Here is a 14,703-nt window from a genome sequence, read left to right on the forward strand (position 1 = left end):
ACTCCGGCTTCCTCCCACAGTCCAAAGACATGCTTGTTAGGTTCATTGGTGACTCTACATTGCCCATAGGTGTGGGTGTGGTCAGCCCTGTGGTTGACTGGCAGTTAGTCTAGGGTGTACCCCGCCTCTCACCCAATGACAGCTGGGATAGGCTCCAGTCCCTCTTATAATTAAAACTGATGAATAAATTGGAATGAACATCAAGGGATCACCTTTTTATTATCTCTTATTTTCTTTATGTAAGGTATTGTAGCAACGGCCAAAATGCCTTAATTTCCCATCATGCCATGTGCTGGATTGAATGTGTAGTTTCGTTAAAGCCCCCCTTCAGTGAAAATCAAGTGTTTAACCTTGTAAACATCTCCATGTGGTGTTCTTCATGTGCTACAAGACATATCAGGGACAACATCAGCAGTCATCTCCATGGCTGGGCCTGTCTGCTTTTAAACTGCAGTGTACCAAGGACAGGCTGAACAACACGTTTTCAGATTGGCAGGTTTGTGACGTCACAAACCTAAGGAGCCAATCCCGTTAATGGACGGGGTGACGCTATGCATATCATTATGTGTATCCTATGGCAACCACTTCAGCTGTAACCATCATCTGTAACCGTCACCGTAATGTTTGCTTACTCACTACTGACTACAAACATTAACGTTACTACTACTGATTACTACATTTCAAGCCAGCTAAGTTTCAACAAGTTGCCTCTAAACGATGTCAGAGACGTGCTTTGTTTCATGTTGGAGGGGGTGGTTGGAAATGTGCATAGTGGACGGGGACTATGCAGATTCAGGAATTTTTAATGAGGGAGAAGGACGAGATGCCTCGGGAGTATTTTTACAAGATAATTAAACGTATTTTGCGTCAATTTATTATTACAAGCAGAGCATTTTATATGTGTTAAAACAAACTGGAGCTGCTCTTTAAGTTGTTTCATGTGTTATGAACATGTTCATGTTACTTCATGTGTTTGTCGGTAATGGGTGTATTTAGAGGACATTTAGAGTGTTTTATGTAATTTAATGTAAATTTGTTTTAGTCTTAGTTTTGACCATAAGTGAGGGGACTATTGCATTTAATGACCACAGCTGTATTACACAAGCTTGTTCACTGTGCTGAGTGTGATTGACAGGTCAACTCTGTGAAAAGCTTCTTGATTATCTCTCTGAGAGTTGCTTTTTGCAACCTTTTCCATGTGCATGGCACAAATATCTGCCACACGTGTTGATTTGTGATGTTTCTTTGACAATTAAACCTAAAACAAGTGAATATCTCTACAGTTGTTGTAAAATTACTTAAATAGTTAATAGTTTAGAGTTGGCGTTGATAAAATGTATATGGAATTAAATTAATTTGTATACACAAATAAATTTGATTCATTTGGTCTTGAATAGATAATCTCAGCGTGTTATCCAGCTAATCGTAACCACAGCCGTCTCTGTAATAGGTCACCATGATGCTAATGGGGCCCGGTGATGCAACAGCAGTGCCCCTGTACCGTCCTCCACTTTTCTCTCCATCTGTTGCCGTCCGCCTCCTGGCCTCTGATGTTTCAGGAGATCAGCTGGCTGAGGACGGCGGCGTCAGAGCGGCTGCGTGGATTTAAGGTCACACCCAGTGTTTGAAAGTGAACACCCGCCTAACGCCAACCAAATGCTGAAAGATGTAATCTGCAAAGGGGCTCCAGCTTTTTGACAATATTCTACTTGGAGGAGGTAAATCTTTTAATAATGTTCATCTTCTGAAATAAAAATGATTTCAAGGCGTGGGAACACGATTAAATCAATAGTAGAAATCCCTTTCTTATGAGAAGGACACTATGAAAACAAACAGTGTGTACGTAACACATTTTAGTCACGCTGGCATTGACACATTTCGATCTAGTTACACTTTAGGCCTAAGTGGATTAGTTTATTAATTACAACATATTAAAGAATTGAATCATGCAACAACCTTTTGGACCAAATTAGACAGGTCTGTGCCAGTCTGGATTAAATGGCTTAGATAGTCGGGCAGATTAAATGATAGTGGGTGATAATTTAAGCTGTTAATCTTAAGTCTTAAGATCCAGTTTCGCAACTTGTTCTTGTTAGAAAATATGTAAACAATATTTGATTTGCTACATCTACAACTGCTAGATGTTTATCTAGCAGAATGCACGAGACAATTTAAGTACAGAAAAAAAACAGAAATTCACATGAATTTCAGCTCAATTATATGAAATACAAATATTTCCTCACATGTTGAAAAAATGCACCAGAGCATAATTCCAGTGTGTTCCAGCAGCACTACACCTGTAAGCACAATAATCACACTGATAAGGAAAGGTGCTGCGCTACAGAAGCCAGGGCTTTGAATCAATAAGGTAAAGATTAATGCTAGCTGGTTACTAGCTTATTTAGGTTGAGCAACTTTACATGCAGTTAAATTGTTGGGATACATCTTTGACTGTTTTCATCTGTACCATTCAGTATGTTAGTAGCACACATGTTTACATTACTAAATTTTACTAACGATTGAAATTATTTGAAACCCACGAGTTCTCATCCAAAATTGGCCGAAGGTGTGAGTGTGAAAGGTTGTCTGTCTCTAGCCCCTTTTACACTGTCAGTTCAATGCAGGGTTTTTACGCCTCTGTTATGTTCCATCTTCTATGTAAAACGCACGGAGGCATAATGGTGGGGCGAAGTCGTTTCGCCTCTGAGCCAGCACTGGAGGTAATAACAGAGGCGAAACGACGTCTGTGAAAACAGCAGAGCCGGCAGGGTGGAACAGCGCCACGTGTGTGTATATGAAGCTGTTAGTTTACAGCTCACGCACATTGTGCTTCTCGTTATGCCACTGAGGGCTTTTGCCATACCCCGTTGGTGTCTCATTCAGACGCACAAGGAAATGTATGTTTTCTTCCCATCTCACACATGGTTAATGTGAAACTACAAGTTTCGAAAAACGTCAAAGAGCAGCTCCAGTCATGTTTTAACACATATAAAATGCTCTGCTTGAAATAATAAATTGTGTTTTTTCTGAAAAATATGTTTAATTACCTTGTAAAAATCCTCCCAAGGAATCTCCTCCTTCTCCCTCATTGCATGCAGCAGTAATCAACATTTGTAATGTGCGTGGGACGTGGGATTTCATTTAATGTGCTGTCTCATGTTTTTAAATGGTCTTAAGGTTTATGCTCCTTATTTGTCAAAGGTTAAAAAATATGTGAAAGTTGGTTGAAACAATCGTTACGTGTGGTTTGTCTGGTCCTTCTAGTTTTAAACGGCTCTTCACATGTTTACAACGCCTACGTAAACTATTTAAAGACGTGTCGGCAATATTCTGTGTATTTCATCAAACCACCTTTAGAAGGCGTTATAATTCACCTCTAAGAAATTTTGAAACAGATTGTTATTGTTGCCAGTGTTTCGTGCAGTGGTCACACCCTGTTACACACCCTGCTGAATACCTGGAATGAGCAACACACAGTCAGACACAGAGAACACACACTCACCTCCCTGTGTGCGAAGTGTGCAGGCTTCCACACGTATTTGCATGAATACAGGCCGACAGACACACACACATCAAACACAGATAAAGCAACATTCACACAAACACAGAGACTAACCTGAGTCATGGCGCCAAAGCTCGCCCCGAGGTGCACCCTCATGCTACCTCCACCCTTCTTCTTCTTCTGTCCCCCTCGTCCCACCTTTGCTCTCTTCTTGGGTGGGGGGCACCTTGGCGTCACCTGTCTCCTTTTAAAGGTGTCAAAGCTCTGAGGTGGGAGCCCTTTCCTTCCTCTAAAGAAGGTTGGGATCCCAATTAGCCGGAGGCCGACCCCCCCACACCCGACCTACACGGCTGTCACAATCATACATGGAGCCAGAAGCAGTGCCAGAGAATTATCTTTGGGGGAGCTAAAGTGTTATTTAAAGCAGGTGCTAATGATTTTGGACGCATCAACAATAACAAATAATGTTTATACGGAAAACGAGATTCAATAATCCCGCATATGTAATTAAAATGCACGTTAAATGATAATATTTGAGAATGATAAATGTACAGCGCAAGCACAATTCAATTCAAGCTTACAAAAAGTACCAAAAATCTACCGCTAACAATCCAAATCAAAGTCATGTCAAAAAAGCATCTGTGGATTTACAAAAAACAACTGCAGCATGGCTAGAGTAAAATACTTAATGATACAGCAGAATTATAATGGAAACAGCACTACACAACTCCTGTTAGCTAGCTGCTGCCTGCCAGCTGTAGCTAACATCACAGACACAGCACATAACAAAAGTAGCTAACTTTCAGCTAACAACGCTAACTTACAGTTATAATGCAGCTTATTTAGACATTCTTCATGTTCCTCATTATCCTCCATCTCCGGGAACACAATGTTCCCACCATGTTAGCAATTAGCATCCCCACTCATCGAATTAGCCGTCTGTGAAACTTTCTGTTTCTAGAGGCTAGCTTAGAGGCTCTGTTTGTTCTCTCCTAGGCATTCAGTCAGACTTGCAACAATGCAAACCAACCAATCCAATCGCACTACAAGCAGCAAAGGACGTGAACAGAGGAAAATGTTGGAGAAACAGAGTAGGGATTGTGCTGATGCCGTGTTCTGTCCACAAAACACACAAAAGCTGTCGCTTTTTCTGCCATGATCTCAGAATGAACATAATAGTAACCTCTTCGACTGTCGCCATTTCTGTTTCCATTCTGCCCATATGGTTGTGCCCTCTAGAGGTATCCTCTAGTAACACGCGTAGTGCATAGCTAAGCATATGAACAATAACGTTCATAACGCATTTGTTTGTGTCTCCACCTTACTGAAACGTCATTAAGTAAATTAGCAAAGAAGGCAAGAGGCTGTGGTTGCAAGTCGTCTTCTGAAACATGCTAATAGATATTTGTCTTGTGTTTGTTGAAAACGTTTCCCAGCTGCTGGTTCCTCGCAGATGTGCCCCTTTCTTCTAACTGATTCTCTTCTTCTTTCCTTCTTCTTTCCTCTCCTTCGCCTCTCCTTCTGCGTCTTTCTTCTCCTCTCTCGCTCATTCTGGCCCTCCCTCCATGCCAAACCTCCATGCTTTGATACCCTTCATTTAGCGTGTCAGCAGCGATGACACATGTGCCCATTCATCCGCCCCTGTCCACATTGTTAGAAGTGTATTCCAATTCAAGCAGGAACAAGCACGGCCTTTTGCTTCCCATTGAAAATTTTCTGCTTAATAAACCCTGCAGACATTGAACCGGGCTGAATATTTGGCCCTTTCAAAAGGATTCCTCCTCAGAGATCCTTCATACAAAGCAGGCCGAGAGTATAATTTGTGTGTTTTCAGCACAAGATCCCATCCTGTCAGGGGTGAAGGGTCTTTTATCTCCAGGGGTGACTTGAGTGGCTCTCATGTCTGCTTCAGAGCATGCAGAGGCTTAAAGCCGAGCGACAGAGTAACGTCAGCATGAGTGGCAGCGGGGTCGACAGCGACGGCTCGGACAAATCCTCATCTATCTGGCCCAGAATCCTCCGGGGCTACTCGGTGAGCTGCCGTGAATCACCTTGAGCTTAATGATTTGCAGATATACAGAGAGAAGGGGGCTGGAACCTCCAGGGCCGGAGTTTATCTCCTGGACCTGACCCTTTGATCTGGCCCTCAGATTAACCCCACAGACAAAGAGGTAGAGCCTGTGTGTGTGAGTGTGTACGTGAGTGTGTGTGTGTGTGTGTGTGTGTGTGTGTGTGTGTGTGTGTACAAGAGGTGACTAAGATCTTGTGTGCGTATATCTCATGTGTGAATTTGAGTGTGTCTGGAGACTTGAATAACCTCAGTCTAACCCTAAGACCTCAGCAAGACCAATAAAAGCAATTTACAGCCGTCCAGTGATGCATTCACTGACCTTCTGTTCGTTCCCACAAGGAGACATTCACCGCTTATCATTGTTGTTGACCATCGTTTAAAATAGCACTCGGAGATCTCAGTTTTATTGTCTTTGGCGGCACCTGTGGTGAAAGGCGGTAACTGCAGGTGTGTTTTTTGGACCTCACTCTTACAAACAGCGTCCTCACTGAAGGTTTGTCTTCATCTTAACGTCAAATTTGTTTCTATTATTTGAAGTTTCATTTTGTGTACTTATCAACCTTTTCTTTGTTTGTTCGGCCGTCGTAAACCTTTCCTCACAACTCAGCCGAGATTGAGGAAAACACTACTTTCGCTTTAACTCTTGATATTTTATTTTAGGTAAATAAAGTTAATTCAAACACTAGAAATATTCAAATTAAGATATTGTAATTTCAGGTCAAAAGAAGTGCCTGACTGTCAGTTCATGACCTGTACAACACGTCTGGACCATGTGTGAATTTTGCTCCTACATAAGAGAAAATTCGTCAAAGCAAATATGTGAACTTTGGTGAACAAGTTCTCCTAAATCTATTATATGTTCTTCAGAGAAAGTCTATTCATAACACTGGTTCTTGCACATGGCCCAATATGCATGCAACTCTCTCAACGCTGTGTTCAAAGCCAGAGGGAGTTCTAGAAATCTGTATTTCTGTGAAATTTGCTGCTGATATTCACTGTATCTAGAACATATATAAAAAGATGGACGACATGACAGCTCCCTAAAAGTGAAGCCAAACCCTCTCTGTCGCCCCCTGCTGACTGGCTGCAGTATAGCTCACAAAGCCCGCCTCCTCCATGTTAACAGATGGGACATGAGTCAAACTATAAAATCAAAATACACACCAAAAACATTTTTCCCAAGTTCTTATCATGCTGATTTACATCCAACTGTTCATTTTTCTGACAACTTCAGCTTTAATTAGTTATTTGATGCTGTAAAAAGGATGATTGACAGCTCTGTTGACAAATACGGCTCCTGCTGCCGATCTGTTCCTGATTAGCAGAGTGGAGGAGGAACGGCGAGAGGAGACGTAACTAAAACAATCACTACAGTCATTGAAGTTTACATATCTGTGAACGTCTGCTTCTGACCAACACAAGAGGCTGTTCTGCTGTTAAACACTCCGACGTGTGGGATCTTTGCTGTTATTTTTTTTCAGTAAGTTAAGTGTGTGTTTTGGTTCGCGGAAGTTGCTACAGCCGCTCCACCCTCTGATCTCTACTGCGCAGACTCTGGCTCCAAATGAAGTCACTATCGCAGAGTCATTGATCTACAATATGAAAAATTAACCCCTGACAAACTGTGTTTTCCAATTTACTGAGTAACTGGGGCGCTGGCTTAGCTCAGTCAGTAGAGCAGGTGCCACGTGTTCGTCTCTGACTTGTGGCCCTTTGGTGCATGTCATCCCCACTCTCATTTCCCCATATATCCTGTCACTCTTTCAATCATCAAATAAAGACAAAATGCCAATATTCTTTAAATTAAAATAAATTACATACTAACTCATCACATTCATGCTGCCCTGAGGAGGAAACACAATTTCCACAGGCACCCATGACGAGCCAAAATGTCATCGTAGTCTTTTCCATGAAAATGGATCTGTGCTTCCAATGAGGTAAATCTTTATGACGTTAATGACCCCACAGCCTTTCCTATAGTGCCACCCTCAGGACAACCTTGACGTCGTTGATACCAATAATAATATTTAAGCATTAAAATTAGTATGTTAAATAGTATGTTACAATATCAGGATGTAAGACTGTTGGTCTTGTTAAAACACAGGTTGTAACTTTGGCCTTTGGTTGCAAAATCATGAAACCAGCTGGGTGTGAAGACAGGAGCATTTGTTCACATGGGAAAAAAACTTGTGTTTAAATGTTTTTTGGCACATGAATACAGCTCTGGATTACATCTTAAAGTCAAAGCTATGAGAGAAGTTAAGCATCCACAGATTTCTAATAGGAATATTGAGTGATTTTATTCTGAAAGATCCATCATCAACTGCTCCTGGTCTCTTTTATCATCTAATGAATGAAAACCCTTTATGTCCAAGAAGAAATACACACACAAACAAATTAACTCACATTATTCAGAGTATTTTGAACGCATTTCATTGACCCTGTGGTTATTAAACTGTTCCCATCGAGTGCATCATAAGTAGACAGAGAGGAAAAAGAAAGATAGTAAAACAGGATGTACAAGGTCAGCATTCTTTGCACTTTCCTAAAAGCCAAAGGCTCAAAGTCCTCAGTGGACAGAACTGCTTTCTCTTTATTCTGCTGTAATGAAACTGTGTTCCGGTTTGAGTGCTCACCAAACTGTGGACGAAGACGGTTCAGCGACCACCCACCGACACCCGTGTATCACACAGGAGCAGCACACAGGCCGTGTGAGTCTGCTGCTGACAGATGGACAAAAGACAGTAAGATGTTTCTATCCACAGACTGATGAATTTAAATGAGTCATGAAATGTGAATTTCATGACTCATTTAAATTCATAATTGAACGTGTCGGTCTTTGACTTTATGATAAATTATTTTTGATTCACCCCTTTACTGCAAAGCATTACAGAACTGCCTCCACATTTCAGCCAAATATTGTCTGCTGACCAAAATATCCTCCGGATGAAACACACAGGAAGCGGCGGCTCAAGACCATTACACATGAGATTAAGGACCTTCCTTTTTCTTGTACAAGAATCAACTCTCTTTTAGTATTAAACATGACAGATTAACTGTATTGAGCGATGAACCTTGCTGAGATGTTGGAAAGCGGTGCTGTTTTTGTCCATAAGGAAGAACTAAACTTTTAATAATGTTTTGTAATTCATTTCTCTTTTTGGCTTTTTCATCAACACAGCAGGCCCTGACAACACCTGTCAGTAGGACAGTCAGTATCAGAGCGTTCCCACCCATTCTCAATGTGCTAAAACAGATGGATATTGTGTCGTGGTATATTTATTTAAAACGTACAGAAACCCAAGGTGGATAGGCCTCCATACTTGAGTAATTTTGTATTATCAAAAAACGTGTTATTATATTATAAGATATGAAATGCAGTGTTTTGGTGTTTCACTTTAACACAGTTTGGATGCATGCAGTGGAAAGAATTAAGCATGAATTTTAAAAAGTTGAAAGATGTAGAGTGGGGATGCACGATATACCTGATATGCCGATAGTTTTCAACCCTTTTTGCCGATTGCCGATTTCGATACAGGCTCATGTTTTTTTCCCTGTCTCCCCGGTAGTGGAATTGATATCATGCCTACTCTTATTGTAGTGGCTCACTGGCAGATGCAGGAATAACACAATACATTGCTTTTTAAATTGTACACATTCACTGGCCAATATAAGAAAAGTACTTCATATTAGGTGATGTGCAAAATGCCATATTTATTTGTATGTAATATTTTCTTTCAAATAAAACTGTAATATTTTTAGGTAATCATCGAGCATTTAGGCAAAATTAAAGCGCTGTTTTATCGGCAGAAAATATCGGCAGAAAAATGACATATCTGCCGATGCCGATACATCATTTTCATGCCATAAGTGGCAGATACTGATACTGATAACGTGCCGATAATATCGTGCATCCCTAGTGTAGAGGATAGAAATATGCTAACTTTAAATTGCATCAAGCTGCAAAAATATTGGACTACATTTCCCACCATGCAACTCAAACAGCATCTTTCCAATTCCTGGTGAAAGCTCACAAATAAACCAAACTTATAATGAATAATAATAAAAAACTGAAGTTAATTTAGGGATTTTTCTCCTCTCCTTTGTGACATCTGTCCCAATATGGCACGACATTTTCTCTCCTCTGTAACATCATGTGTCAGTATCGCTTTGTTGTATCTGCACTTGATTGCCTGTTTGCGGTCAGTATCGATTCATCCTCAGATTTTTGTCTGTATTTGTCCCAAGCAAAGTGTGAGCGACTTAATACCAATATAAGCTGTCACATATGTCATGATCTCAAGAAAGTAAGACATTAACTTAAACAAATGCAGAATGTAAAGTCCTCAGAGCTCATATTCTTAGTCAGCCTCTTTCAGTCTCAGCTGTGAGGCTACAGAAGCAGAACACATGCAGCTTTTTAACATTAACTTAACAACAAGGATGCGTTCTTGTTTTATCATCACTCACAGTGACACAGACTCACAGATCAGTAGTCTAAACACACATCACAGGCTTGTCATCGCCCCTCGTCCATAAGACTGCTGGCTCTAATAAAGCCTGTCTCGCTGCGACGGGGCATCGAGGATCAGGACTGAATATTCTGAATCTCAGACTCTTGAGCCACTCGGTCACACATCTCCATCTTTATCTGTATTTTCTCTTCATGTTACACCCCTCTTCTTCTTCGTCGTCTCTGTGACTGACAGCTGCACCGAGGCCTCACAAAAGCCATTTTTTAAAGCATATTCACCATATTCCTCGGTATGAGGGGGGGTTGGGAGAGGAGGGGAGCAGGAAGGGAGAGAAAAGCTCCCCAGATGAAAATCCTAAATCAGCATGCCCTGCCGCTGCAGCTGAGGCCGAGGCGGGGATTGCGTTTAATTTATTCTCCTAAGCCTGGGAATCAGGCCATCAAAAGGAACCAAACTATCAGGTTTCCTGCACTAAATGGACCAACAGTGCGATGTGACCAGCCTGGGGTCTGATTTAACCCTTTCGAGGTGGCAGGCGAACATCAGAGGCAGCGGCCCTTCTTGTCCAGACTGGTTTATCTCCTGACACCAGAATCAGAGACTCTCAGGTACAGTGAAGACAGGTGGACCAAAGGTGGCACAGAGGAGGCGGTGGCACTCCCTCCCAGTGTTTGTAGATGTGGATATCCCGTCTTTAGCCATGTTTAATGGTTGTGGATCATGGGATTAAGGGACACAGGCTCATGGTCGGCCGTAGGAGTGCAGACTAGCTTTCTTTTGAGCAACCTGTTGAAATGCCAGACCAGTCTTTCTAGGAAATGTGCTTACATTCACTGATTCTGAAGCACATTCTTTGTATTTAGTGCATTTTTTCAAGAAGATTTCACTCTATGTAGTGAGGTGAAAAAGTAAGGTCATTGAGGTCAGGTTGGAGGGATTCATTTGTGCTTTACAGCCAGGTGGAAGTGAAGTTTGCATTCAACCACAGACCTGCAACTAACCTTCAACTTTTTTATTATTAACCATCCAAACCTTAAGCCCAAGCCCAATTTTAAAAATATCCAACCAGAAAGATTCCAAAACCTCTCGCCCAAACTAAACGAGCTTGCACGGCCTCATACACCTGGAGGTCGAGACCACGACAGCTGTCTTTGGGCGAGAGGCTGGACTGATCGCCAGTCAATCACAAGGCTGACACATAGACCAACCTTTCACGCTCACATTCACACCTACGGGGAATTTAGAATCACCAGTGAACCTAACGAGCATGTCTTTTGACTGTGGGAGGAAGCCGGAGGAAACCCACGCATGCACAGGGAGAACATGCAAACTCCAATAATCAAAGCAAACTAAATTAAAAAAGTAGTTTCTAAATACTCAAAAAAACATTTAGACAACCTAGGTAAGAAAAAATACACAAAAACACAAAACCAAACATCATTAAAAATTCCCAAATCTGCATAGGCCCCACCCCCTCTGTTGTGAAAACAAAACAAGTCTCTGCCATCGTTTAGAGGCAACTTGTTGAAACTTAGCTAGCTTGAAATGTAGTAATTAGTAGTAACGTTAACGTTAGTAGTCAGTAGTGAGTTTGCAGAAATTACGATGGCTGTTACAGCTGGCTCGCGCATCGGCAAAGTGGTGGCCATAGGTTGCACATAATGATAATGATAGCGTCACCCCGTCCATTAACGGGATTGGCTCCTTAGGTCTGTGACGTCTCAAACCTGCCAATCTGAAAACGTGTTGTTCAGCCTGTCCTTGGTACACTGCAGTTTAAAAGCAGACAGGCCCAGCCATGGAGATGACTGCTTATGTTGTCCCTGATATGTCTACATGAAAAACATCACATGGAGATGTTTACAAGGATCAACCCTGGATTTTCACTGGAGGGGTCTTTAATGTCCAAGTGGATGAATAATACATGTGTTTTTAGAGACGGTAATATTGGAGTTTGACAGTGAAAACGACTTCTTTAGGACTCTTCAGGCTGATCATCTTTTATGGCAGATGTATCTTCCAAGCAAACTCTGATTCAAACATTACAAACATCTGACGTTCCCACAGAGGTCTGCCCACTTTAAACTGGCGACGAGAAGCAAAGTCAGAAAACAAACTGATATTTCTCATGTGAATTTGAACCCAAACTTTGCCAAAGAATAGTGCGTCACGTAGAGGCCAATCATTTGCAGGTTTAAAGGACTTTAAAAATGTTGGCATTGCTGGTAGAAAAATATGATTGTGGATGTTTGTGTTTTGTTAAAGCAGCCAAATTCAACATTCTGTCCAGCAATATGTTTGGAAAATAAGGTGGAAAAGAAACTGTGAGCCAAGAAGCACGATTGAAATCACCTTTTAAAAATTAAGCGAAATGTTATAACAATGTTTCATTTAAGGTCATGAGGAGAAGTGCAGGAGCTTTCTTTTGGATCATAAGTCATCCATAATCAGAATCAGAAATACTTTATTTATCCTGGGGCATTCTCAGATACCGTCGCCTATAGTGTGACGACGATATAGCCTTTTGGGACACGGTGAACATGCCTTTTCCGCGTGCTGCATTGTTTACAGAAAAATAAACAGTTTTTCTTGTGATTGACTTTAATTAACGGGTATTACCTTTGCTGAAATTTCAACATCATGATGCAGATTAGTAAAAAGTAAAAATTAAGCTTTGTCAGGTCTGTCCTCAAGAGGAGAAGAAAACTACTTTTAAAATGCTGTTTGTTGAACGGACAGTCGGATCATTTATGATGCATTCGAGGAAGTTGGGAAATCTAAACGCTGAACGGCTTCGTGACAAGGGAATTTATCTCAAGTTGAATTCTTGATCTTGAACAGATTGTTAGCTGTTAGCATGCAGATGTCTGTTTATAGAGATTAATAAGAAGTTAAATCATCATCAGATGACGCTGGTGGGAACCAGGATGTCATTACGACGTCTGCTTTTTCTCTCCACCAGACTGTGTTTGGTCAATAGTACTCGGAATGCAAGCGTAGTACAAACGGAAACCAGAACACTTGCCGTCCCTAAAATCCATGTCCCTGAATCCCTAAATAGAGATTAAACTAGGAGGGGAAATTCGGGCGTTACAGTTGCAGTGACAGTTATAAATAGAGTAAAAATATGTCAAATATGTATATACATTAGTGTCCTCCCTCTGAGTGTCAAACAGGAGGAGTTTGATGGCCACAGTCAGGAATTACTTCCTGTGGTGCATCTTGGGGGAATGAGTCTGTCACTGAACGTGCTCCTGTGCTTAACCAGCACATTTTAGATTGGGTGGGAGACATTTTCCAAGATGACACATAACTTAGACAGCATCCTCTTCCATGACACCACTGTTAGAGAGTCCAGCTCCACCCCCACAACGTCACTGGAGTTGCGGATCAGTTTGTTCGGTCACTAGCCACCACAGACTCAGAACATCCTTTGCATCGTCCTGCAGATGTTAAAGCACCTCGGCCTCCTCGGGAAGAAGAGGCGTCTCAGGCCCTTCTTGTAGACAGCTTCAGTGTCCTTGGCCCAGTTCAGTCTATTTTTTTGCCAAACTGACGAGCACCAAAAAAAAACCAATTGAAGAAGGAAGTAAATAGAAAACGTTTGAGAAAGAAGGATTCACTGTTTTTTCTTTGTACAAACATGTGACACAATAAATGACTCCTTCTGCTTGGATCTGGTCTAATTAAAGCCCAGATTCCACGGTTTCTCTTTGGGTCACACAAGGTCAAATCCAACATTGTTTTTTCTCATGTGTAAATCCATCTCTTCAGTTCTTGGAAATTATCAAGTTTCTCGCTGCAACTTTGTCCTCGACCACATGAAGCCCGCTCTGACCAAAAACAACCGAAGGCTACTGTTTAACTGTCACAGAGAGGAACAAAACGCCGACCGCGATCACAAATATACTTCACAGAGGCTTTATGTCCTGCTCCGCTTAAAAACCAGCTCCACCGCAGAGGCATTTAGGTTTTTATTAACTCATTCTAACATCAGGAGGAGTTGGGTGAGCTTGTTTCCCAACATAAGGAGGTTAACAGGTTCAAAGGCGTTGTCCCAATTTGTCATTATATTGCATTTCGATGCCAGTTCTGTGACATAATGAAAGTGCTAAAGCTTCTAAATAACAAAAAGCTTGTTGGTCTTCTTTGAGACCAAGTTGAGACCCCTCAACTGACCCTCTCTTAAGTTTGACACCAGCATTAAAGCTGGTAGAGTAAAAGTCAGAGATCAGTGGCAGTTTAAAGCAGACTGTAGCTGCTATCAGGACTATCAGCCATAAAGAACATAATATAACTTTCTTCTCATGAACACAGTGAATCTATGATGACCAGCTCCTTACCCCTCATCTCCTCTCCTCCTTGATCTTCCCCCTCTGTTTGCTTTACTTTATTTTCTGTTTTTTCGCCCCCTCCCCCTGCAAGTTTTTCGTGCAAAGAATAAAATTTCATCTGCGCGGGCTCTGGGAAAGGCGGCCCTCGGATTGGCCCTTGCCCGTACAGATGCTTTGAATTTACGGGGCTTTTCTGCTAGCAAGGAGAAGCAGGGAGGGATGGATGGATGGATGGATGTAGGGGTGGAGGGACAGAGGTGGAGGAGGGGTGAAACCTGCCTGTATTTCCTGGGGATTAGGCGTCAGATGGGCGCCCTCAGA

Source organism: Semicossyphus pulcher, unplaced genomic scaffold (genome assembly GCF_022749685.1).
Source record: "Semicossyphus pulcher isolate SPU_LCO1_2020_fin unplaced genomic scaffold, fSemPul1.0.p SCAF_10, whole genome shotgun sequence".
Classification (NCBI taxonomy): Eukaryota; Metazoa; Chordata; class Actinopteri; order Labriformes; family Labridae; genus Semicossyphus; species Semicossyphus pulcher.